Below are 24946 nucleotides of genomic sequence, written 5' to 3'. Positions count from 1 at the left end.
ACACCATTTTGTGCCCAATAAATATATACAATTATAATTGGTCAATTAACAATAAAATTTAAAAATTGGTAAAAGTCAAAAAATTTTAAACAAAAAAATTTTTGAAAAATAATAGAATGATAGATAAAACAGCTGTGATTTTCAAGAAAATCTCAAAGTAGTAGGTAAGTAGGTAAGAAAAACATAGCACAATTTTAAAAATTAAGTTTTGTTAAACACTTATGAAGAACCTGTCATATGCCAGAAACTGCAAAAGGCACTAAACTGATTTACAGAAATGTAACAGAATTTTTGTTCATAAATATCGTATCATCCATTGGGAGAGGTAAGCCTTAAGCTAGAACTTTCAATAGGGCTTGAGGTATCTTTTTAAGAGGTAGCTACAAAGCATGAAGGGACCATAGCAGAGGGACTGGGGTTAGACCATGAATAGGCAGAGAAGGAATTGGTATTATGACAGAGAAAAGTCGTGTGAATAGGTGTTGAAGAGTGAAAGGGCATGGTGCCTTTGGGTTCTGATAAAAATCTAAGTAGAGCTGGGCATTTCAAGGCAAAACATGGAAGCCAACATTTGAGAGATAGCTGGGCCCAATGGTAAAAGATTATATGGGTAAATTTAAATGGTTTGGGGTTTTTCCTATAGGCAAACATTTTGAATCAAATGGATGAAATTATCAGATCTGATCTTAGAAAGTAAACTGCAGCAAGTACAGAATGGGACAGACATCCTAGGTTTACCTTCCTGTACATTGAAGTCTCCCCCACCCCTCCCTTTTTTTTTTTTTTTTTAAAGTCAAGACAGAGTCTCTGTTTCACCAAGAATGGAGTGCATTGGTGTGATCTTGGCTCACTGCAACCTCCGACTCCTGGGTTAAAGCGATTCTCCTGTCTTGGTCTCCCAAGTAGCTGGGAATACAGTCGCCCGCCACGACGTGCAGCTAATTTTTGTATTTTTAGTAGAGATGGGGTTTCACTGTGTTAACCAGGCTGGTCTTGAACTCCTAACCTCGTGATCTGCCTACCTTGGCCTCCCAAAATGCTGGGAGTACAGGTGTGAGCCACCGTGCCCGGCAAAATCTCCTTCTTTAATGTAATTTGGGATATAATCTTTAGATATCCAATCGTTTAAAAAAAAAAATGTTATTATACTGATGAGACTGAAGCTTCTCTTTCATGGGGTAAAATAAATTGTGCCCCCTATTAAACAATGGTAAAATGGCATCACACACAATATTACAAACTCTTACCACCCTGAGACCATTTAAAATGTCATTCCCTTTCTTCCAGGGAAAAGATTCAGTTAGTCTTGACCAAATGAATAAAGAGCAGATTAGAATGTTCCGGGGAAAAAAAACAAGAATTATTCATTCCTTGCGTACAAATACTTCCTGCTTAGTTTGAGCAGATTCCTATATTGTAGTCTAGTTACTTCCCTCCCAAATGCAAGTATACAATGAGTGTGTAATGCCACAGCAATAAAATGCAGTATGTCTGGAATATTACTACCTTCTGTTATAAAAGAAATAAACATAAAATGAAAGCAAACTCATGCATTTGGAAATATCAAGGGTTCTGGTGTCAGTTTTATCCTTACCAGGTAATTCTCCCAAGCCTTGTTCAGCTGAGATTTGCCACCATTCTTTGTCTCATTTTATGTGCATCAGGATTGCTTTATTATTGCAACACTTGGCAAAATACTTCTCTTTTCAAGTAATGTAGATCTGTCAAGCTGTCTAGTTCTACTACATCAGTCACTACTTTGTAGTTTATTTGGTGACAGTGACTGCCAATAAAATAATGCCATAAAATATTCTAGTGTGAGAAGGCTAATTCAGTATAGGTTAATAAAGCTGCTGTGATTCATCTTATCGTGTAGCATGCTTTTTATGCTGGGCATCTCTTAGGTGGATGTGGAAAATCACATTGAGGTTAGCTGGAATTTATGCTGTATGGAGGGGTTTACTTAATTTATATATTTACTTTCTTTGAGACCTACATTTTAAATAAAGTATATAGGTTTTTCTCCAGGATGATAGAGTATATTCAGGAGTGAATTCTGAACAGACTTGTGAACTCAGGTAATAAAACAGAGGCAAAGAGGCAAAAATGACAGCCCGGGGCTTGCTTTATTACAGCTTCTCTCTGAATCCATGCAAGGCGGAAGTTGTACCCAAACCCTTGTAGAGAGTATTTAAACAGCCTTTTTGAGAACCCTGCTCATGAGTATTTTAATAACAGTTCAAGTCAAGAGCAATAAATGTCTCAAAAAGAGGCTGTTAATTGAAAAGATCAGTGATTTCGGAGGGATTAATGCTACTGCCAGACCCAGCTTGCTTGCTTTCCCTTTTAATTTAGCCTTCCGTGTTAATTTAGAAACAGCTATGCAGCTTGGAGTTTTGGAAGGCAGGAGCAGGAGTGGTAAATAGAATATATCTAGGGCACTGTGGACCAGAGTTAAAATGCTAAGGTACAGACCTAGTCTCAGCTCTGCCACTATTTTCTTCATGTATAAACTGGGTATTTTAGTGTTTTTAGAATATCTTATAATGTTTCTGTAAAGATTCTTTAATTGGCAAGAAAATCCTCGTAAAGTATAAGTAAAATAAAAAAAGAAGTAAACAGATAAAAATAAAATAAACATGACATTTTGTAAAGATTTAATTAAAATATTTAGTTTCACCACCTTGAAGCACAACTATGTTTAGATCACTTCTGTTGTTTTCATTAATTACTTGAGCTCCCACAGACTCTATTAACAAACAATCTAATACTTCTTACTTGAAACTCTCCCACCTCTCTGCATCCTCAAGCGATACACAAACTCTAGCTGCTAGTTCAGTCCAATGGGGCAGATGCCAAGCCTAGAGAATTAGACAGTTTAAGCCGACCTGTTCCTGCTGTGGCCTCTCCTGCTGCAATAACAGGGGGTCACTTTTGAAAATGCATCTTACACATTCTAGTGAATGGCTACTGATGTAATAATGCTTTGCTCGAATTTCAGATCCTGTGTGGGTGGCAGTGGTGCCCATACTTGGGTTCCCTGAGTTAGATATCTTTCAGCTGTACACTCATAGACAAAGTCACTATTTATTTGCAGGGACACCATGAAACACAGAACTCTGTCCAAATGGACTTCCACCTGTAGCCCCCATACTGTTTCTAGGTGCTCAGTGCTAAACCTGAGGCCAGACCATATCTCTTATTTAATGCTCACATCCCCTTTGGGTAGGTAAAGACTATCAAAGAGGCTCTACTACTATTGACTGGGTGGATGGTCTTATATCCCTTTCCATCCAAGAAGACTCTTCAGCTTTAGTAAAGATGTGCCACTTCCTTTCCAGAGGTTTACTTGGCTACCAAATAGATAGGAAGAATCAGCCTTTGCCAGGTGCAAATTGTCCTAGTCTTTCTTCCCACAGAGGTAGATGTCTACTATCTTTATATTTGCCTAATCACATACTGCTACTCAAGTATTCTTGGATGAGTCAAAGAGGTTGTGTACCAAGAAGACTTTCTCCATAGGTGAAAAAAAATTCAGACTTATTTCAGTAAAATAACATGCTAAGTAATGCCTCGTGGAGCCCCTGCTATACAAGTAATTTTCTGTAATTTTTCTACTATTGCAATTTTGAAATTCACTCCCTAAGTAACCCATCTCTGTTTTAAGATTTGGTTCCAAAAATCACCTTTCTCTGACCAAAGATTTCTTTCTTACTTCCCCTACTCCCCATGCTGGGGCTTGATATGTTAATGTACTTACAAAATTGGTGAAAACAGGTTATGTATTGATGAATATGAACCTATACAGTTAAAAATAATATATCAGTTGTGTTTCTTGTGTTAGAAGTATGTAGTCTATATAAAAGGGATTCTTTATCCCTTATTTTCCCACTCCATCATAGGGTTTGAATTCTAGGCCCTGACACATCCTGTTTATATTGCCTTGTTGAGGAAGGAAAATATTTGACTTAGTAGAGTTTCTGTCTTTGTCTATTTTTAATCACTAAATACTGCCACTCTTTTTTCTTTCTTTTTCAATGTCTCTTGCATGGATTTTTATAATGCTTAACTAACTGGATTTCTTCTCTCCAGCCTTACTCTTCTCAAATCCATCCTCTTTATTTCAGTGAGCAACTGATTTAGAGTTCTAATATCACTATATTCTATTTCTATTCTCAGTGAGTCCCCATCATATTGAGACAAAGAAAGCCAATTTCTCAACATGGGTGACTTCACTTACCATCCCAGAGCTTTCTCCCAATTTACACTGTTCTTATCAAATTTCCCCCTTGCATTTTTTTTTTTTTTTTAAGACAGAGTCTTGCACCATTGCCCAGGCTGGAGTGCAGTGGCACGCTCTGGGCTCACTGCAACCTCCACTTCCCGAGTTCAAGTGATTCTCGTGCCTCAGCCTCCTGAGTAGCTGGGATTACAAGCATGTGCCACTACGCCCAGCTCATTTTTGTATTCTTAGTAGAGACGGGGTTTCACCATGTTGGCAAGGCTGGTCTCAAACTCTTGACCTGGTGATCCACCTGCCTCAGTCTCCCAAAGTGCTGAGATTACAGACATGAGCCATCAAGCCCAGCCTCCCGCTTGCTTTTCAAAGTTTCCCTCAGATACTATGTCATTCCTTTCTCCATTTCTTTGGCTGATGAAAATTTCTCCCTGGAATTCTTCTCTTCCTTTCCTTAGTTGATTAACTCGTACTCACTGTTTAAGACAACTTTGTTAGTTGCACATTCCCCTGATTCCCGTAATATTGTGATCTATTTCTGTTGCCGAACTGCCCTATTATTTTGTCACTATCTGTTTATATTTCTCTCTCAGTAAAGAATGATTCATTTGAGGACACAGATTCTCTTTTCAAACTTTTATCTTCAGGGATTGTTACATAGTAGAAACTCAATAACTGCTGAGGAAATCTTTAGTATAGAAGTATAGTATAGTATAGAAGTCCTAATGTCTAACTCAAAGGTTAATTCTGAAACTTAAATGAGGTAATGTATATTGAAATGGCTGGATTTGACTTTATCACATCACAGTCATTCAGTACATGTTGTATTTTCTTCCACTTACAATGAGCTGCATAAAGCACATATTAAAGTTTAGGAAAGAAGGTTTGTAATTGAAATTGTGCTGATAATACTACTCATATTTCTTCTAAAACCTTGTGGACATTTTGACTACTAGTCCTGAAATTGACCTATTGGAAGACTTTCATAAACATCATCCATGATGACATTACATGACCATTTTAACGAAAGACAGTACACCCTAAATTGACAGCCATTGGATTTAATTTCTCTCTTGTCACTGATCTTACCGTTATTTCTATGTTCTGCAACTCAGATCAGCAACCATATCCTAACACAGAAAATAGGTCACTTCTCAGGTCTGCTATATGACTCTGAGTTAACTGTGAAGCCCGAGGTAGGATGAGTTCAATGTAGCTCAAACTAGCCAGTGGGGAAGACTAGAATTGGGAAAGTTGAAGGACTTGTTTCTCTCTTTTTTTGTTTCCAGCTTTAATGGGGCATAATTGATAAATAAAAGTTTTACATAGTCAAGGTATACAACAGGATTTTATGTATGTATATATTGTGAAATGATTACCACAATCAAATTAACACATGTTTCTCCACACATAGTTCCCATTGTGTGTGTGTGTGTGTGTGTGTGTGTAGTGAGGACACTGAAGATCTACTGTCTTCACAAATTTCAAGTAAACAATAAGCACTTATTTATCTGAGTTATGCTCAGCATTTTTTCTCTTCTTTCCATTTTCTTTCTCTTCGAAAAAGCAGAAATGAATGGTATCCTTCTGTCTTAATGTGTGAACTCTACCATTTACTAGCTGTATAACTCTGGTAAGGCCTTTAACCTCTATGAAATGAGCTTCAGTTTTCTCATCTTTGTAAATGGAATCATTATGCCCATCTTATCTACTCCACAGAGCTATTGTAAAAGTGGATATATAAAAGCCCTTTTTAAGCCTCAAAACACAATGAACAGGTAAGGGGCTACAATTAAGTTTTTCCTTTCAGAAAAATTTCTTCTTCTCATAATATTTTGATGGCTTTTAGAATACGGATTAAGCCATGAATTGTCTTTTATGAGTTTTGTAGGCTGGCATATAGAGCATGATAATAAATTGTAAATAATCACAAAAACCTTGTCTCAGTAGGTAAATTTGGCCTCCCAAAGTGTCTTTTGTGTAGTCAAATGTTGCCTTTTATCGAAATGTCTCACAGCATTTTGAAAGTAGATTATGTATGACACATACCAAACTCATTCTGTCCCCATCAGTCTATCACCACCTTTCTAAAGAAACAGTTTGTTTAAAACCCCAGGCTACCATCAATCAGAAGCAAATAAAGAATATTTTCACCTACTTGAAAATGACTGCAGCAGGCTCTAGTAACCAGCTGATACTAGAGCCAGTTCTTTCAGCAAGAATTATGTTCCAGGTGGCATGAAAGCTTGCAGATGCCTGTGACTTAGCTTTCTGAAATAATTTAGACATATCTTTATTTCAAGTTAGCAAGTGATGCAGTGATAGCAGGGATTAGGTTGGGGAAAAAGTCAAGAGGAAGGGCTAAGGAAGAGCTGGGACCCGTAGCTGCAAGATGGCTTCAATTTACCTGCCATTATGAGCCAGCAAATCTAATACCAATGTGTGCCCAAGGTCAGAGCTCATAGATGAATAGCACCACAGTTACATAGAGTGTGCTAGCGTCAATAATCAGAGTTGGAAGCCCTCACATATTTCAGAGGTATTTCTGAAGTCCTTCCACTTAAAGAATTCTGTCCTACAAACATGACATGTTCTCACTTATTTGTGAGATCTAAAAATCAAAACAATTAAGCTCATGGACACAGAAGATGGATGATTATTAGAGACTGGGAAGGGTAGTAGAGGCATGGGAGGAGTTACGAATGGTTAATGAATACAAAAAATAGAAAGAATGAATAAGATCTACTTGATAGCACAACAGGGTAACTATAGTCATTAATAACTTCATTGTACATTTTAAAATAATGTAAAGAATGTAACTGAATTGTTTGTAACTCAAAGCATAAGTGCTTGAGGGAATGAAGACCACAGTCTCCATGATGTGCTTATTTCACGTTGTATGCTTGTATCAAAACATCTCATGTACCTCACAAATATATACATCTACTATGTACTCACAGAAATTGAAAATAAAGAAATAATAAAAAAAAATTCTGTCCTGACTTCCTGATGCTTCTACAAGATAAAAGCCTTCCTAGGAAAAACTTTAAAAACATCTTTTAGGGGTAGGGAAAAAGCAGGACATGAGTAAGAGAAAAAGGTAAATTTCTGATCAGCAATTGCTTGGACGTTTCTCTTTCTTTCAAGTCCATGATTTGCGTTTCTAACATCGCAGTAGAGTACTGCCACTGGTCTCAAGGAAGAGAGAGTTTAGAGCAGAGAATCTCAAACTTGAGTGAGTATCAGAATCACCTGGACAGAGCTTGCTAAAGTACAGATGGCTGTGTTAGATGGACCCCACCTCCAAGGTTTCTGATTTATAGGGTCTGGGGTGAGGTCTCAGAATTTGCATTTTTAACAAATTCCCTAGTGATATTGATGTTTCTGGTCCTCATACCACACTTTAAGAAACACTGGTTTAGAGACCACTGGGCAAACCACAGACTTTTGGTTTGGGGGAAAGACCACTATCAACATGTAGTGGTCTGACCATGGCAGGTCTCAGTAATAATTTGAAACATATAGGGAGAATTGTGGAGGGCAGATAATAACTCTTTAGGTAATTGAAATCTGTAGAAAAGTCTTATGAAAAAAGGAAGGAACTGATAGTTCATAGCAGTGAGTAGCGCTCTTCAATTTATGCTTCAAGAAGCTATTTTCTCTGTTTTTATTTATTTTTATCTCAGTGCTGGAAAGTTCTTGGTTTAAGCCTTCAGCCAAGGACTCCAGAGAGCTTTTCAATCTTGAATTTGCTAATACTCAGATCATGTTATGATAGATTTTATTCTTTCCTGTAAACTCAGCAGTGTAATGCTCTCTCTCATGATTACAGACATTGGAAAAGGGAAAGAAACTGAGATTAATTAGATCACAGATGTTCAAACATGTTAAAAGAAAGCCCACATTTAGATAAAATCTTTATCAAGACCTCAATGGCAAAAACAGGTATATGTGGAACTACTCTGATAAAACACATAGCAGACTCCAGGTTATGTCAGACATATCTCCAAATTCATGATGCCAAACAACCACTGCAGTTTGCAGATGACACTTAACCTTTACAGTGACTAAGGTCTTGTCAATGTTCTAAAGCCTAGGGAGGGGGGATCTTAAGGACAAGATCAAGGACTCTTTGAACAATGCCTAGATTTTCCCAAGCTTTATTAGACATGGAAATCAGCAGTCTCTTGCAGCAAGTTTCTAAGTGAGTGCAACATCATTCTTCCACAAAGATGCCTAAAAGGAACTCAGACCCAAGGAAACAAATGCAGGAGCAAGATCAGAAGGGGCTGCTCTTCACCTCCTCTGGTAATGCTCTAGAGAAGGAATTAAAATCATTTTTTGTGAAGGGCCAGATAGTAAATATTTTAGGCTTTGAGTGACATACGGACTTTTTTGCATCTGCTCAACTCTGCCAGTTAGAACAAAAACAGCCACAAGCAACAGATAAACTTGCTGTGTCTCAATGAAACTTAATTTACTAAAACAGTACATGGACTTGGTTTTTCCCACAGGACCCAGTTTGTCTGTTCTTGCTCCACAGCAAGATTGTTTAATAGAACTTTTTGTGATAAAATAAATGTCCTATATCTGAGCTATCCAACATGGTAACTACTAGTCACTTGTAACTATGAGCACTTGAAATTTTTAATTTCATTTTTAATATTATGCTATTTCAATTAATTTAAATTATATTTTTAATATACACATGTGGTTAGTGGCTACCATACTGGACAGTAAAATTCTAGATCAGATGATTTAGCTAAGTTCAGTGCCTAATGTTCTATGCCTATGTTCCTACTTTTTTTTTTTTATTATACTTTAAGTTCTAGGGTACATGTGCACAACATGCAGGTTTGTTACATATGTATACTTGTGCCATGTTGCTGTGCTGCACCCATCAACTCATCAGCACCCATCAACTCGTCATTTACATCAGGTATAACTCCCAATGCTATCCCTCCCCCATCCCCCCTCATAATAGGCCCTGGTGTGTGGTGTTCCCCTTCCAGAGTCTGAATGATCTCATTGTTCAATTCCCACCTATGAGTGAGAACATGCGGAGTTTGGTTTTCTGTTCTTGTGATAGTTTGCTGAGAATGATGGTTTCCAGCTGCATCCATGTCCCTACAAAGGACACAAACTCATCCTTTTTTATGGCTGCATAGTATTCCATGGTGTATATGTGCCACATTTTCTTAATCCAGTCTGTCACGGATGGACATTTGGGTTGATTCCAAGTCTTTGCTATTGTGAATAGTGCCACAATAAACATACGTGTGCATGTGTCTTTATAGCGGCATGATTTATAATCCTTTGGGTATATACCCAGTAATGGGATGGCTGGGTCATATGGTATTTCTAGTTCTAGATCCTTGAGGAATTGCCACACTGTCTTCCACAATGGTTGAACTAGTTTACAGTCCCACCAACAGTGTAAAAGTGTTCCTATTTCTCCACATCCTCTCCAGCACCTGTTGTTTCCTGACTTTTTAATGATCGCCATTCTAACTGGTGTGAGATGGTATCTCATTGTGGTTTTGATTTGCATTTCTCTGATGGCCAGGGATGATGAGCATTTTTTCATGTGTCTATTGGCTATATGCATGTCTTCTTTTGAGAAGTGTCTGTTCATATCCTTTGCCCACTTTTTGATGGGGTTGTTTGTTTTTTTCCTGTAAATTTGTTTGAGTTCCTTGTAGGTTCTGGATATTAGCCCTTTGTCAGATGGGTAGATTGCAAAAATTTTCTCCCATTCTGTAGGTTGCCTGTTCACTCTGATGGTAGTTTCTTTCGCTGTGCAGAAGCTCTTTAGTTTAATTAGATCCTATTTGTCAATTATGGCTTTTGTTGCTGTTGCTTTTGGTGTTTTAGACATGACGTCCTTATCCATGCCTATGTCCTGAATGGTATTACCTAGGTTTTCTTCTAGGGTTTTTATGGTATTAGGTCTAACATTTAATTCTCTAATCCATCTTGAATTAACTTTTGTATAAGGAGTAAGGAAAGGATCCAGTTTCAGCTTTCTACTTATGGCTAGCCAATTTTCCCAGCACCATTTATTAAATAGGGAATCCTTTACCCATTTATTGTTTTTCTCAGGTTTGTCAAAGATCAGATGGCTGTAGATGTGTGGTATTATTTCTGAGGGCTCTGTTCTGTTCCATTGATCTGTATCTCTGTTTTGGTACCAGTGCCATGCTGTTTTGGTTACTGTAGCCTTGTAGTGCAGTTTGAAGTCAGGTAGCGTGATGCCTCCAGCTTTGTTCCTACTTTTTTGGTTCCAAAAACTTTATTTCTTAGAATACTGAAAATAATTTTATTTATACTGAAGGTTATTTTGTCTAGTGGAGAGTCTAATAATAGTTCAACTAGGGTTCTATGGATCAGTTGACTGGCAGTTTTCTTCAGTTAGATTAACCCACAATATTTTGGAGCTGAATTAAAAGGTAGAATTTCATTCATTATTCAACCAATATTTTATTTGAGTCTATTATGCACCAAGCTCTCCACTGTGTGCTGAGCTTATAACTATAAATTAGGTGGGCATGAACCCTACTCCTACAAAACTTTTACCTTTCAGAAACATGGCATATTTTATTTATTTTTTGTTTTATATTCATTGATGTAGTTTTATAGTTTTCTTTGTATAGGTTCCTTACATATTTTGTTGAATTTGTTCTAAGATATCTACTTATTTTATTTCATTTTTTGATTGTGTATAGGCTTCTTTTAAATACCGAGACAGGTGGATCACGAGATCAGGAGATCAAGATCATCTGGCTAACGTGTTAAAGTCTGTCTCTACTAAAAATATGAAAAAAAAAAAAAAAAAAAAATCCTGGCGTGGTGGCAAGGACCTGTAGTCCCAGCTACTCTGGAGGCTGAGGCAGGAGAATCGCTTGAATCCAGAGGGCGGAGGTTGCAGTGAGCCGAGATCGCGCCACTGCACTCCAGAGTGGGTGACAGGTGACAAAGCCAGACTCTGTCTCAAAATAACAACAACAACAAAAAATAAATAAATACTATTTTCTATATATTTATTGCTGAAATATAAGGATACTATTGATTTGTGATTATTTACCGTGCATATAGTTGTCTTTCTGAAATTGTATCCTTTGATGACTAGGAAATTCTAGTTGTCAATTGCCGTAAGAATATTCTTTTACTAGTAATAGATATATGAATAATCTATCCCTATGTAACTTGAAGCTGTGAATTGAGTTTGGTAAATTTTCAACTAAAGAAAAAGAAGAAAGCAAATGAACTATCTGAATTTTCTAAGAAAAAATATTTTTAATAAGAAAAAAATTAAACATAGTGAAGTTGTCTGAATGTTGTCAAGAAACAGGAATAAAGAAAATGGGAAAGGAGACAACTGTGGACTAATGTCAACAAACTTTTGGAAGCTAGAACACAAATGTCATCAGCTTTCCTATCTCTTTTCAAAGTGCTTTTCAAGTGCTGGTAGAGGGGTTGCAAAATATTCTGATCTAAGCTGCTGATAAAACAAACAAAATACTTACTTTACCTCAGAAGTTGAACTAGGGACTGCTGCTGAAAATAAAGGTGGTGTTTTAAAAGTCTGCACAATGTACTGGTATGTTTCCATCCCCCCTTTCCTCTTGTGAATCCTGGACACCACCTGTCCTGGAATAGCACTAGACACTAGAAGCTTATTCTAAAAATATATTGTACTAGAGATGCTCTAAATTCGGCACATCAAACACAACAAGAGTTAAGGGAGCCTGCCATATTGAGAGGAATGAGTGAAGGTCTTTCTCACTGAATGAGGAGATCAACAATCCCTTCTCATACTTACACCTAATAAAGTTAGTTATTGGACTTATTTTTCTACTCTTCCATGCCACACTGAGTATTGAAACTGTTTAATTTCTCCCAAGACAAAGTTTCTAGAGAAACCCTATTGATATGATACTTGGTAGGAGTCCATCCAAAAAGGTTGCTGGATCTTACCGGTATCCAGTGGAACTGTAGAAGTAAAACACAGGGTACCAGGAGAGATGGCTCCAAAAAGACAAAGTACTGGATTTTTAAAAATTGTGCAATCACTTGTTAAAAGTTATTTAATTATTTTTAATTGACAGCAAATAATTTATGGGGTACAATGTGATGTGTATATATATACATATATATCAATCAATGATTAAATCAAGCCAATTGACATAAGAAATACTACTTAGATTCAATTTTTAAAAATTGAGGAAGGCAAGTATGCATTTTCTGTTGGCTGAAGCTCAGCAAACTGATATTCTAAATTGACTGAAAGAGTTTTAATAAATCAATGAAAAAGAAAATATAACTGTATTATTAAAAAGAAAAGATTACACACAAGACACAAATTTGAAAATATTAGAAGCAGAAACACTAAAATAAATGTGAACATAAACATGAGTGAAGAAAAAGAAAATTATTTGCCGTATGTGTTAGAGTGTTAAGGATTTATTTGACTTACTAAGTCATCACTGCCACTAGAGATATTTGGATGTCACCACTATGACTTATATTTACTAAGCAAAGTAGGAAGTTGATAGGCTATTTATACCATAGGTTATATTATACCAAATTCTTAAGGGTTTGATATCTCAAGTCTGACTTTTGAATATATGTATACTATTTTAAAGAGATTAGCCTATTTTCAGGATGAGAGATTTTTTATGTTTGTTTTTATTATTGCCATCGACTATTACTTTAATGGAATTTGTTTATGATTTGTAAAATATTTTTGTATCTTTATAAATGTTTTTTCTCTTATCCCATTCTAGATAATATTCTCTTAGCAGCTAGTCATTTTCAAACAGCTTTGGGAAATATGGGTGATTTGCTGATGTTTCTTAACAGTGGCTTCCGTTACATTTGTTTTACCAAAATGATCCTTGTACTCCGCAGGAAAACTTCCAAACTCTTTGACTCAAAAAGTCTTTTGCAGTTAACTGATTTTCTGTAATCGTGTGTTTTGATTCCTTGCTTTTTATTTTCTGTGTATCTATTTTATGTTTCCATTTTGTTGTTATCATGTGACTTATGAAAAGCATCTTATACTTGTAACAGGTTATTTTATGCCAATTACAACTTAAATTTGATTGCAAAAATTCCCTAAGGTATGCACTTTTACTCCACTGTCCCCCCCTCATTTTGAACTTTTAATGTCACAATTTACATCTTTTTGTATTGCATATCCCTTAAAAATTATTGTAAACTGGTCACAGTGGGATGTACCTGTAATACCAGCTACGCGGGAGGCTATGCAGCAGGATTGCTTTAGCCCAGGAGTTTGAGACCAGCCTGGGCAACATCATGAGACGCCATCTCAGTTTTTAAAAAATGTTGTAGTGATTACAATTTTTAATAGTTTTGTCTTTTAACTTTCATACCATACTTTTAAAATTCATAGGTAATTTTTATATCAGCATTATAGTATTATTCTGAATTTGACCATGTACTTAATTTACCAGTGAGTTTTTATGTTACTCATGAGTCACCTTTTCTTTCAGCTTGAAGAACTCCCTCTAGCATTTATTCTAAGGCAGGTCTGGTGATGATGAGCTCCCTCAGCTTTTGTTTGTCGAAAAGTCTTATCTTTCCTTCATTTCTAAAGGACAGCTTTTCTGGGTGTAGTATTTTTAAACAACAAAGGAAGACAATAAGAAAGAAGTTGAAGAAGCTATACAAAACAACTAGAAAACAATGAACAAAATGACAGTAGTAAGGCTTTACCTATCAATAATGTAATGGATTACATTACATGTAATGTAAATGGATTACATTTTTTCCAATCAGAATACATAGGGTGGTTGAATGGATAAAAAAAAAACAAAACGAAAAAACCAAAAAAACCACAAAACCACAACAAAACTATGTGCTGCCTGCAAGAGACTCACTTCACCTGTAAGGGCACACGCATAGTCTGGAAGTGAAGGGATAAAGAAAGATATTCCATGCAACTGGAAATCAAAAGAGAGCAGAGTAGGTGTACCTAGATAAAATAGACTTTAAATTAAAGGCTGTAAAAAGAGACAAAGAGCATCATATAATGATAAGGGAGTCAGTTCAGCAAAAGGACATTAGTCTCTTATATATGCACCCAACATAGAAGCAACTAAATATAAAAAATCAAATATTAATAGATCTGAAGAGAGAGAGAGAGACTGCAATACAATAATATTAGGGAACTTCAGTGCTCAACTTTCAGCAATGTACAGATTATCCAGACAGAAAACCATCAAGGAAACATCGGATTTAAGCTACACTCTAGACCAAACACACCTAAGAGACGTAAGCAAAACGTTTCATCCATTTGCCATAGAATATACATTCTTCTCAACTGCACATGGATATCTCCTCACTTCTGGTAGAATGGCTATTATAAAAAGGACAAAAGATGACAAGTGTTGGCAAGGATGTGGAGAAAAAGAAACCCTTGCACCTGCTGGTGGGAATATAAGTTAGCTCAGCCATTATAAAAAGTAGTATGGAGATTCCTCAACAAATTAAAAATAGAACTACTATATGATCCAGCAATTCTACTACTGAGAATATTTCCTAAATAAATGAAATCAGTACATTGAAAATATATCTATACTCCCATGTCTATTGTAGCACTATTCACAATAGCCAAGAAATGAAATCAACCTAAGCGACCATCAACAAATAATTGGATAAGGAAATGTGGCATATGTACATGATTGAATACTCTTCAGCCACAAAGATAAGAAAATCCTGTAATTTGCAACAACATGGATGAACTTGACAAAATCATGTTAAGTGAAATAATCTAGGCACAGAAAGACATACTGCGTGATCTCACTTATATATGGAATCTAAAAAAACTTTATTTCATAGAATTAGAGAGTAGAATAGTGCACTGGAAGGGTGGGGTGGTTGAAGGGAAAAGGGATTTTAGGAGATACTGGTCAAAGGATACTTAATTACAGTTAAATAAAATAAGTTAAAGAAATCTATTGTACAGCATGGTGACTATAGTTAATGACAGTATATTATTCGTGAAAAATGCTAAGAAAGTGGATATTAAGTGTTTTTATTACAAAAATGATAACTATATGAGGTAATGCATTTGTTAATTAGCTAAATTTAACCAGTCCTATAGGAATTATATATAATTATTTACCAATTTTTTCTTCCATTAATCTATGGCACTCTTTGTTCCTATAGGAATAAATTTAGCTAATTAACAAATGCATTGCATTATTACAATGTTATACTATATAACAATAATAATGTATTATATGTATTATTCCTATTATAGGAATGGTTATATTTAGCTGTTTACCAAAACATTAAATTATACATGATAAATACCCACAATTATATATGTTAATTAAAACATAATTTGAAAAAAGTCATTTTCTTTGAGAGTAACTATTCTAAAACCAATTTTAGAATAATTTGTGACTTTTTGGATTTGCATAGTTTGTATTATTTACCTGGAACATCTAGACCCTACTTGTTTGCTGGACAAAGATTTGCCCAACTTTCAATATTCAGCTAAAACACCACCTTCTCTGTGAAGTTCTTTGTGGAGTTTGTGCTTTCTTTCAGGTATTGCTGTGACACCTGCGCCTTAAATGGGCACTGAAACAAGGATGCCAGGATGCAAATTTCCTGGAAACTTGAAATTGGGTCATAATATCTGTTGGAATCCCTAACTTAGGTTTGACATAAAACTAGTGAAGTGGTGTCTGTACGTGTTCAGGCATAAGTGCATCAGGAAAAGTGAATAACAGAGAAATAGAGGAATAAAATCAACTTATAGAAACAGAAAATCCCGGCACTTTGGGAGGCCAAGGTGAGTGGATCACCTGAGGTCAGGAGTTCGAGACAGTCTGGCCAACATGGTGAGACCCTGTCTCTACTAAAAATATAAAAATTAACTGGGTGTGGTGGTAGGCATTGGTAATCCCAGTTACTCGGGAGGCTGTGGCAGGAGAATCATTTGAACTGGGGAGGTGGAGATTGCAGAGAGCCGAGATCATGCCACTGCACCACTTCAGGCTAGGAGACAGCGTCAAAGAGTGAGACTCCATCTAAAAAAAAAAGAAAGAAAGAAAGAAACAGGATGGAAGCTCAGATTGAGCAGGTGAGTGACTGAGAGCGAGCCCACAATATGGATAATTTTGCTGCCTCAATTCTTGGTGACCTTTTTAGAATATGGCAGTATTACTCTGGATTTCATAAAATATGCTTCTAACTATGCAATAAAGTATCTGCTTCATACAAACTAGCTTGAGTAATTTTTGTTTTGAAATCAAATAATCTCCCATTTCCAACCATATATACCACCTAGCAGAGGAAGTACTCTTGCATCCGTGCTATTTTAATAGTCTTTGCTTCTTCCATTTCTATAATATGCTGTAATTATTTGCCGGTTTTTTTCTCTCATTAATCTATGACTCCCTCAAATTAGGACCACAATTCATTCATTCTTACACTGTCAGCATCTAATATATCACTGACCTTTAGTGGATATTCAATCAAGATGTATTGAATGACTGAATAAATGCACTCTTCTTTCTATAACAAATTTCATTTTTGAGTAATAATAATAATAGAGCCTGTAATTAATCATTATAAAGTCTAGTAACTCAGACCGGTGGCAGAAAGCTTTTAGAAGTGCTTGCTCTTCCTCCCCTGAATTTTCTCAGGTTTTGAATGCCTATATAGTTGCTTAATGGAGTTTCTATTGTCTTCTCTGATAGTTTTGTAGTTCCCACAAATTAACTTCAGATTGTCATTGTTATCTGTTGAATCTCTCTGGTAGCAAAGCATTCATCTATGCAATCTGCTTCTTTAAAGCATAAGGCAGAAGTATTTATAGTAAAGAGCACATCACAATAAAGGAGATGACAGATAAGCATGTAAGTATCCTCTGCTTCCCTTTTTAAAAACATTCATTGAAAGTTTTTCTAAAAGATGCAATATTTGTGTGAACTTTCCTCTCTCAGTTGAGTATGGACTAGGAAATTTTCTGAGTCCTATTCTATTGGGTAGGTCATCAGCTAATAAAAATCTCTGGTTTCTACTAGATAAAAGTTTTGATTTTCTCCTTTTTTTTTTTTCCCCTCTGTTCTTCTTCCTATTGTTTCTTCTTTTCTGCTTTTCATTGTAGTGTGATATGCATTCAGAAATTTGGACATAAGTATAGAGTTCAGTGACTTTTTGCAGGCTGAACACGCTTATGCAACCAGCATCCAAGAAGCTCACTTCCTGCTGCATTCTGGTCACGACTACTCCACTTCCAAGGGGAACCAGCATCCTAACTTTTTTTTGAGACAGGATCTCACTCTTTCTTCCAGGCTGGATGGCCATGATGCTATTACAGCTCATAGTAACCTCAAACTCCTGGCCTCAAGCTGTCTTTCCACCTCCATCCCCTAAGCAGCTGGAACTGCAGGTGCATGCCACCACACCTGGCTAATATTGCGTGTGTGTGTGTGTAAAGATGTGTCTCATTATGTTGCCCAGGCTGCTTTTCTGATTAAAAAATTATTGTACATATTTATAGAGTACACATGATATTGGATACATGCATACAATACCTAATCATCAAATCAGGGTATTTAGAATATTCATCACCTTGAACATTTATTATTTCTTTGTGTAGAAAACACTTCAAATCTTCTAGCTATTTTGAAATATATAATATGTTATCAACTATAGTCACTCTAGTATGTTATGGAATAATATAACTTACTTCTTCTATCTAACTGTCTGTTTGTACTATTAGCAAACCTCTCTTCATACATCCTTCCTAGTTTCTGAAAACTATCATTCTATCCTCTACCTCCATAAGGTCCAATTTTTATGCTCCCACATATAAATGAGAGCATGTGATGTTCGTCCTTCTCTGCCTGACTTATTTCACTAACATAAAGAACTCCAGTTCTATCCATCTTGCTGCAGATTTATAATATTTCATTTTTATAGCTAAATAGTATTTTATTTTGTGTATATCACATTTTTCTTTATTCATTTGTTGACGGACACTGAAGTTGATTCCATATCTTGGCTGTTGTGAATAGTGCTGCAATAAACATGGAGGTGCAGGTATCCCTTTGATATAGTGATTTCCTTTCCATTGGGTAAGTACTCAGTGGGGATTGCTGAATTATATGATATTTCTATTTTTAGTTTTTTGATAAACCTCCATATTGTATTCCATATGGTTATACTAATTTACATTCCCACCAACAGCATAGAAGAGTTCCCTCTTCTCCAGTCCTCACCAGCGTTTGTTATTTTTTTGTCCTTTTGGTAATAGCCATTGTTACTGGGGTAAAATGATGTCTCATCATAGTGTTGATTTGATTTTTTCTGATGATAAGTTATGTTGAACATTTTTTTTCATATACCTGTTGGTCATTTGTATATCTTCTCCTGAGAAATGTTTATTCAGAATCTTTGCCCACTTTATAATGAAATTGTTTAGGGCTTTTTTTTTCCTGTTGAGTTGTTTGAGTTCTCTCTATGTTCTGGATAATAGTCTCCTGTTGAATAAATAGTTTGCAAGTATTTTCTACCATTTACAAGTTGTCTCTTAACTCTTTATTGTTTCCTTTTTTTGTGAAAGAGCTATTTAGTTTAATATAGTCCCATTTGTCTATTTTGGGTTCTGTTGCCTGTGCTTTTGAAGTCTTAGCCATAAACTTGTTGCCTAGGCCAATGTCCTGAATCAATTTTTCTATATTTTCTTTTAGTACTTTTATAGTTTTGGATTTTACATTTAAGTCTTTAATACATTTTAAGTTGATTTCGATATGTGGTGAGACATGGCGCTCTAGTTTCATTCTTTTGCTATAGATACCCAATTTTTCCAGCAGCATTTATTAAACAGGGCGTCCTTTCTTCAGTGTAAGTTCTTGGTGCCTTTGTTAAAAATCAGTTGCCTGTAAATATGTGAATATATTTTGGGATTCTTTGTTCTGTTCCACTGAAGTATATGTCTGTTTTTATACCAATACCATGCTATTTTGGTTACTATAGATTTATAGAATATTTTGAAGTAAGGTAGAGTGATACCTCCAGCTTTGTTCTTTTTACTCAGCATTGCTTAGGCTATTTGAGGTTTCTTGCGGTTCCATACAAATTTTGAGGGTTTTTTTTTTTTCTATTTCTGTGAGGAATGTCATTGGTATTTTGATAGAGATTGCTTTTAACAATATGATTACATTAACAATATTAATTCTTCTTATCCATGAGCATGGTATATCTTTCCATTTGTGTCCTTTTCAATTACTTGCATCAGTGTTTTATAGCTTTTCTTGCAGAGGTCTGTCACCTCCTTGGTTAAATTTATTTACAGTTATTTTATTTTTTGGTAGCTATTGTGAATGGGATTGCTGTCTTCATTTTACTTTCAGCTTGTTCATCATGTATAGAAACACTAGTGATTTTTGCATGTTGATTTTGTATTCTGTAACTTTACTGAATTTGTTCATTAGTTCTACAAGTCTTTTGTTGATCTTTAGGTTTTTCTGTATATATGATCATGTCATCCAAAAGAACAATTTGACTTACTCTTTTTCAATTCGGGTGCCTCTTATTTAATTCTCTTGCCTGTTTGCTCAGGCTAGAATTCCAATACTATGTTGAATAGGAGTAGTTAAAGTGGGCATCCTTGCCTTCTCATTTTTAAAGGAAAGGTTTTCAGCTTTTTCCTATTCAGTATGATGTTAGCTGTAAGTTTAAAATATATGGCCTTTATTATGTTGAATTACTTTCCTTCTATGCCTAATTTATTGAGAGTTATTGGATGTTGAATTTTATCAAGTGCTTTTACTGCTTCTATTGAGATAATGAAATGCTTTTTGTCCTTCATGATGTTGATGTGATGTATCAAGTTTATTGATTTGCATATGCTGAACTATTCTTACATTCCTGGGACAATTTCACTTAATCATGGTATGTTGTGTTTTTGATGTGTTGTTGAATTGAGTTTGCTAGTATTTTGAGAAGTTTTTGCAGCTGTATTTATCAGGGATATTGGCTTTGTGTGTGTGTGTGTGTGTGTGTGTGTGTGTGTGTGTGTGTGTGTGTGTGTGTGTTATCTGGGTTTGGTCATAAGATTATGCTGGCCTTGTGGAATGAGTTAGGAAGAATGCTTTCTTTAAAAAAAAAACGTTAAGAATACTTTGAGAAGAATTCATGTTAGTTCTTCTTTATAAGTTTGGTAGAATTCAGAAGTAAAGCCATTTGGTCCTGGGCCATTTTTTTAATTGGGAGACTTTTTATTACTGATTCAGTCTCATTACTCCTTATTGGTGTGCTTATGTTTTCTTTTTCTTTCTGGTTTAATCTCAGTAGATTGTATGTGGGGCTAGGAATTTGTCCATTTCCTCTAGATTTTCTGATTTGTTAGCATAACCACCAGTCTTATTTCTAACAGCATAGCATACTTTGCCTGTTTTTGTACTTTATATAAACAGAATTACACAGTACACAGTCCTTCATGTCTGCTTTTGTTTGCTCAGTGTTTTGTTATGAGGTTCATCCATGGTGTTGTTCAGAATATGATTTGCTGTGCTCGTTGCTATATAGTACTCCTTGTATTAATACACCATAATTCACATATCTATTCTACTATTTACTAGCATCATAGGACTGCTATGCATAATACTGGTATAAAGAGTTTTAATACATGTTTTTCATGCTTGGCTCTCAAAAAATTTATCTGAAGTCCCCCAAATGACCCACACACTTTGAGTCAACATAATAACCACTCTAAAAACGACATGCAGTGCTTAGGTTTTTACACACTTCTGAGTGAAATGTATTGCTTGAGGAAGCTTCCTGTCCAATATCTTTCTCAGTCAGGGAAAAAAATGTGCTCTGACCCCAGATTTTAATAGGCCACTAGACGATTCTGCTTCTCAAATATGACCCTTGCAGATGATGCACAAACTGATAAGAGACAAAGAGAGTGCTTCTCACAAAGCCAAATTATCCGTGGCTGAAAAAGCAGGCAGAATATGACAGCTTAGAAGGAATAAGGCTTTAGATAAGGGAATGATCTGTGGCTCTGTTCTTTTTGGCCTTACTGCCATGGGAGATGAGATTGAGCTCTCCCCCTCTTCCTGTCACCATCTCTATCCAATTCTAACCATGTGTACATCAAATAGGCATCCCCCAAACCTAAGCAAAAACAATGAAGAATAACTTCTTTTAGTTATATGCTTTGCTAGTCATGAATCACTCACTCAGCCCTTAATTGGATAGGATAAAACTCCCCTCTTTCAAACTCATTTAGGATTAGATTAGGGGAAGAGGGTGAATTTTAAGGAGAAAGCACAAAATATTATCCACAATGACTCTTGTCAATGAGGTATGATGGGAGGTAGTGATAAGTTTGAGTTCTTCTACTAGAATTTCCTGGACAACTTGTTCAAGGTGCGGAATTAGGGCTCCATCTCAGTCTATCAGAGTTACGCCCTTAAGACCCCCATGTTCCCAGGGCTTTTATTTGCTTAACCTTGGCTCTCCTACTCCCTTGGCTTGGGACACCCACTTGTGGTATCTTGCCAAGTAAGAAACTACTGGCATCTACAGCAACAGTATCCAGTAGAAACGTAATGCGAGCTATGTACCAAAATGTATCACATTAAATACAATAAAAAGAAAACAGTAAACTTATTTTTGATGATATATTTTATATAACCCAATATATCTAAAATATTGTTATTTCAGTATATAATAAATTTAAAAATTATTAATTTGCATCCTTTTATTTATAATAAGTTTTCACAATCTGTAGTGTATTTTATGTTTACAGAGTATTCAATTCTCCAGTTACAATTCAGACTAGTTACATTTCAAGTGTTCAATAGCCACAGAGAGCAAGTGGCTACTGTACTAGGCAGCACAGATATAAATAATCTAATAAATAGCCTATATAATCAGATAAAAGTGATCAAGTAAATGAACTACTAAACAAATAAGTAGATAAGTGAAAATAGCTTCCCTCAGATTCTGCGTTTGTTATTTATCCTCTATATGTCTTCATTTTTTATCATTAGGGGTGGGTGTGTGTTGTAAGTTTGTGAGGGAAAGACAGACTTGGACAAAAGGAGAAAATGTAACCAAATTTTAATTATTTCAAAGTCCTCTTATTTGTTATCTTTTTTGTTTGTTTTTATTCTTGAATTTTTTCTCTTTTATAATTTTTTTATTATACTTTTAAGTTCTAGGGTACATGTGTACAACGTGCAGGTTTGTTACATATGTATACATGTGCCATGTTGGTGTGCTGCACCCATTAACTCATCATTTACATTAGGTATATCTCCTAATGCTATCCCTCCTCCTCCCCCCACCCCACAACAGGCCCCCGGTGTGTGATGTTCCCCTTCCTGTGTCCAGTTGTTCTCATTGTTCAGTTCCCACCTATGAGTGAAAACATGCAGTGTTCGGTTTTCTGTTTTTGCCATAGTTTGCTGAGAATAATGGTTTCCAGCTGCATCCATGTCCCTACAAAGGACATGAACTCATCCTTTTTTATGGCTGCATAGTATTCCATGGTATATTATGTGCCACATTTTCTTAATCCAGTTTGTCATTGATGGACACTTGGGTTGATTCCAAGTCTTTGCTATTGTGAATAGTGCTGCAGTAAACATATATGTGCATGTGTCTGTATAGTAGCATGATTTATAATCCTTTGGGTATATACCCAGTAATGGGATGGCTGGGTCATATGGTATTTCTTAGTTCTAGATCCTTGAGGAATTGCCACACTGTCTTCCACAATGGTTGAACTAGTTTACAGTCCCATCAACAGTGTAAAAGTGTTCCTATTTCTCCACATCCTCTCCAGCACCTGTTGTTACCTGACTTTTTAATGATCACCATTCTAACTGGTGTGAGATGCTATCTCATTGTGGATTTGATTTGCATTTCTCTGATGGCCTGTGATGATGAGCATTTTTTCATGTGTCTGTTGGCTGCATAAATGTCTTACTTTGAGAATTGTCTGCTCATATCCTTTGCCCACTTTTTTGATGGGGTTGTTTGTTTTTTTCTCGTAAATTTGTTTGAGTTGTTTGTAGATTCTGGATATTAGCCCTTTGTCAGATGAATAGAATGAAGAAAGAGAGAAAGAAGGAAAGGAATGAAGAATAAAGGAAGGAAGGAAGAGAAGAACTTGCATTAGAAGTTGAAGGAAGACTTATTTTATTTAATCCAGTTTAATTAGGGCAGTGGCTTTTTAACTATAGCATGCCTCACCCTCCTAGTCATCTGGGGAATATATTTGGAATGCAATATTATGAGCCCCATCCCAGAAAACAAATGGAATATGGCAGAGTTGGGATGAGCACTCTAACAAATACTCTGGGCAGTTCTTATGTAGCTTGTGCAGGTAACAATTTTAGGAACATGGGTTAGAAACAGCCTAGGACTGGCAGTAAGATATGTTTGGTAAGTAAATATTCCTCTTAGAGCAAAAATATTAATTTCATGGTGTGACAGAAGAATCAGCTGTCATTGAAACAGATGTTGTCTCTCATCTTTGAAACTTACTGAGCAACGTTTAAATGTACTTTGGTCCTAGCAGGCTCAATCAGAGATAACCACAGTCAAAAAGTTCTTCACTTAAAAAACCAATGAGAAGGCCGGGCGCGGTGGCTCAAGCCTGTAATCCCAGCACTTTGGGAGGCCGAGACGGGCGGATCACGAGGTCAGGAGATCGAGACCATCCTGGCTAATATGGTGAAACCCCGTCTCTACTAAAAATACAAAAAACTAGCCGGGCGAGGTGGTGGGCGCCTGTAGTCCCAGCTACTCGGGAGGCTGAGGCAGGAGAATGGCGTAAACCCGGGAGGCGGAGCTTGCAGTGAGCTGAGATCCGGCCACTGCACTCCAGCCTGGGCGACAAAGCGAGACTCCGTCTCAAAAAAAAAAAAAAAAAAAAAAAAAAACCAATGAGAAGCATGGACCTATCGATACCACCACCTTCACACAGCTAGGTGCCTTATCACTACACTGCCCCTGAACCAACTCCAACTCAAGACAAACACCCTGTAAGGGAGGCGCCAAGGTAGAGCTATGGAGGTGCAGAGGACAGGAGGAGCCTCAGGAAGGCTTTTTGCAGTAGGCCCCACTGGACGTGTCTTGGAGGGTGGAGAGGATTTCATCAGGTGAAGACGGGAGGGACATTCGAAGCAGAGGTTTGCAGTGGAAAAACTTAAGAACATCTAGGAAAAGTTTTCAGAGTGTCAGGGGGACAGAGTAGAAGTTAAGTGTTAACTCGTCATGAGGAAAGTGAAATTTTCTCGAGTCCATGTTTAGATTAAAAGTTGTAAAGGTTTTACATATACAGGGGAACCATTTGTTGCAGTTTGTACCAGACAATTCTACTTTGTGCTCCTTGTCACAATAAACTTATTAATAGTGTCCTTTTTATTCTCATAAGGGTCCCATTTTAGATGTAAATTATGTGGTCACTGTATTGTGGTATAATGATATTCTCTCCAGTAATGTCTCAGCAGGCCAGGGAGAGGGAGAAGTTAGAGACTTATCCAGTGAAATCTCAAATATAGTTCAAGCTCATATAAAATGTGTACTGGCCCAAGGTCACTAAGACAAAGGAGCTGACCCTTTTATAAACACTTTGTGAAGAACAAATTATTTAACCTCTGTAAGTCAATTTTGTCTTCCTTAAAGTTTGAATAACAATAA

Source organism: Macaca nemestrina, chromosome 2, assembly GCF_043159975.1.
Source record: "Macaca nemestrina isolate mMacNem1 chromosome 2, mMacNem.hap1, whole genome shotgun sequence".
NCBI classification, from domain to species: Eukaryota; Metazoa; Chordata; class Mammalia; order Primates; family Cercopithecidae; genus Macaca; species Macaca nemestrina.
This window is presented reverse-complemented; position numbering follows the sequence as displayed.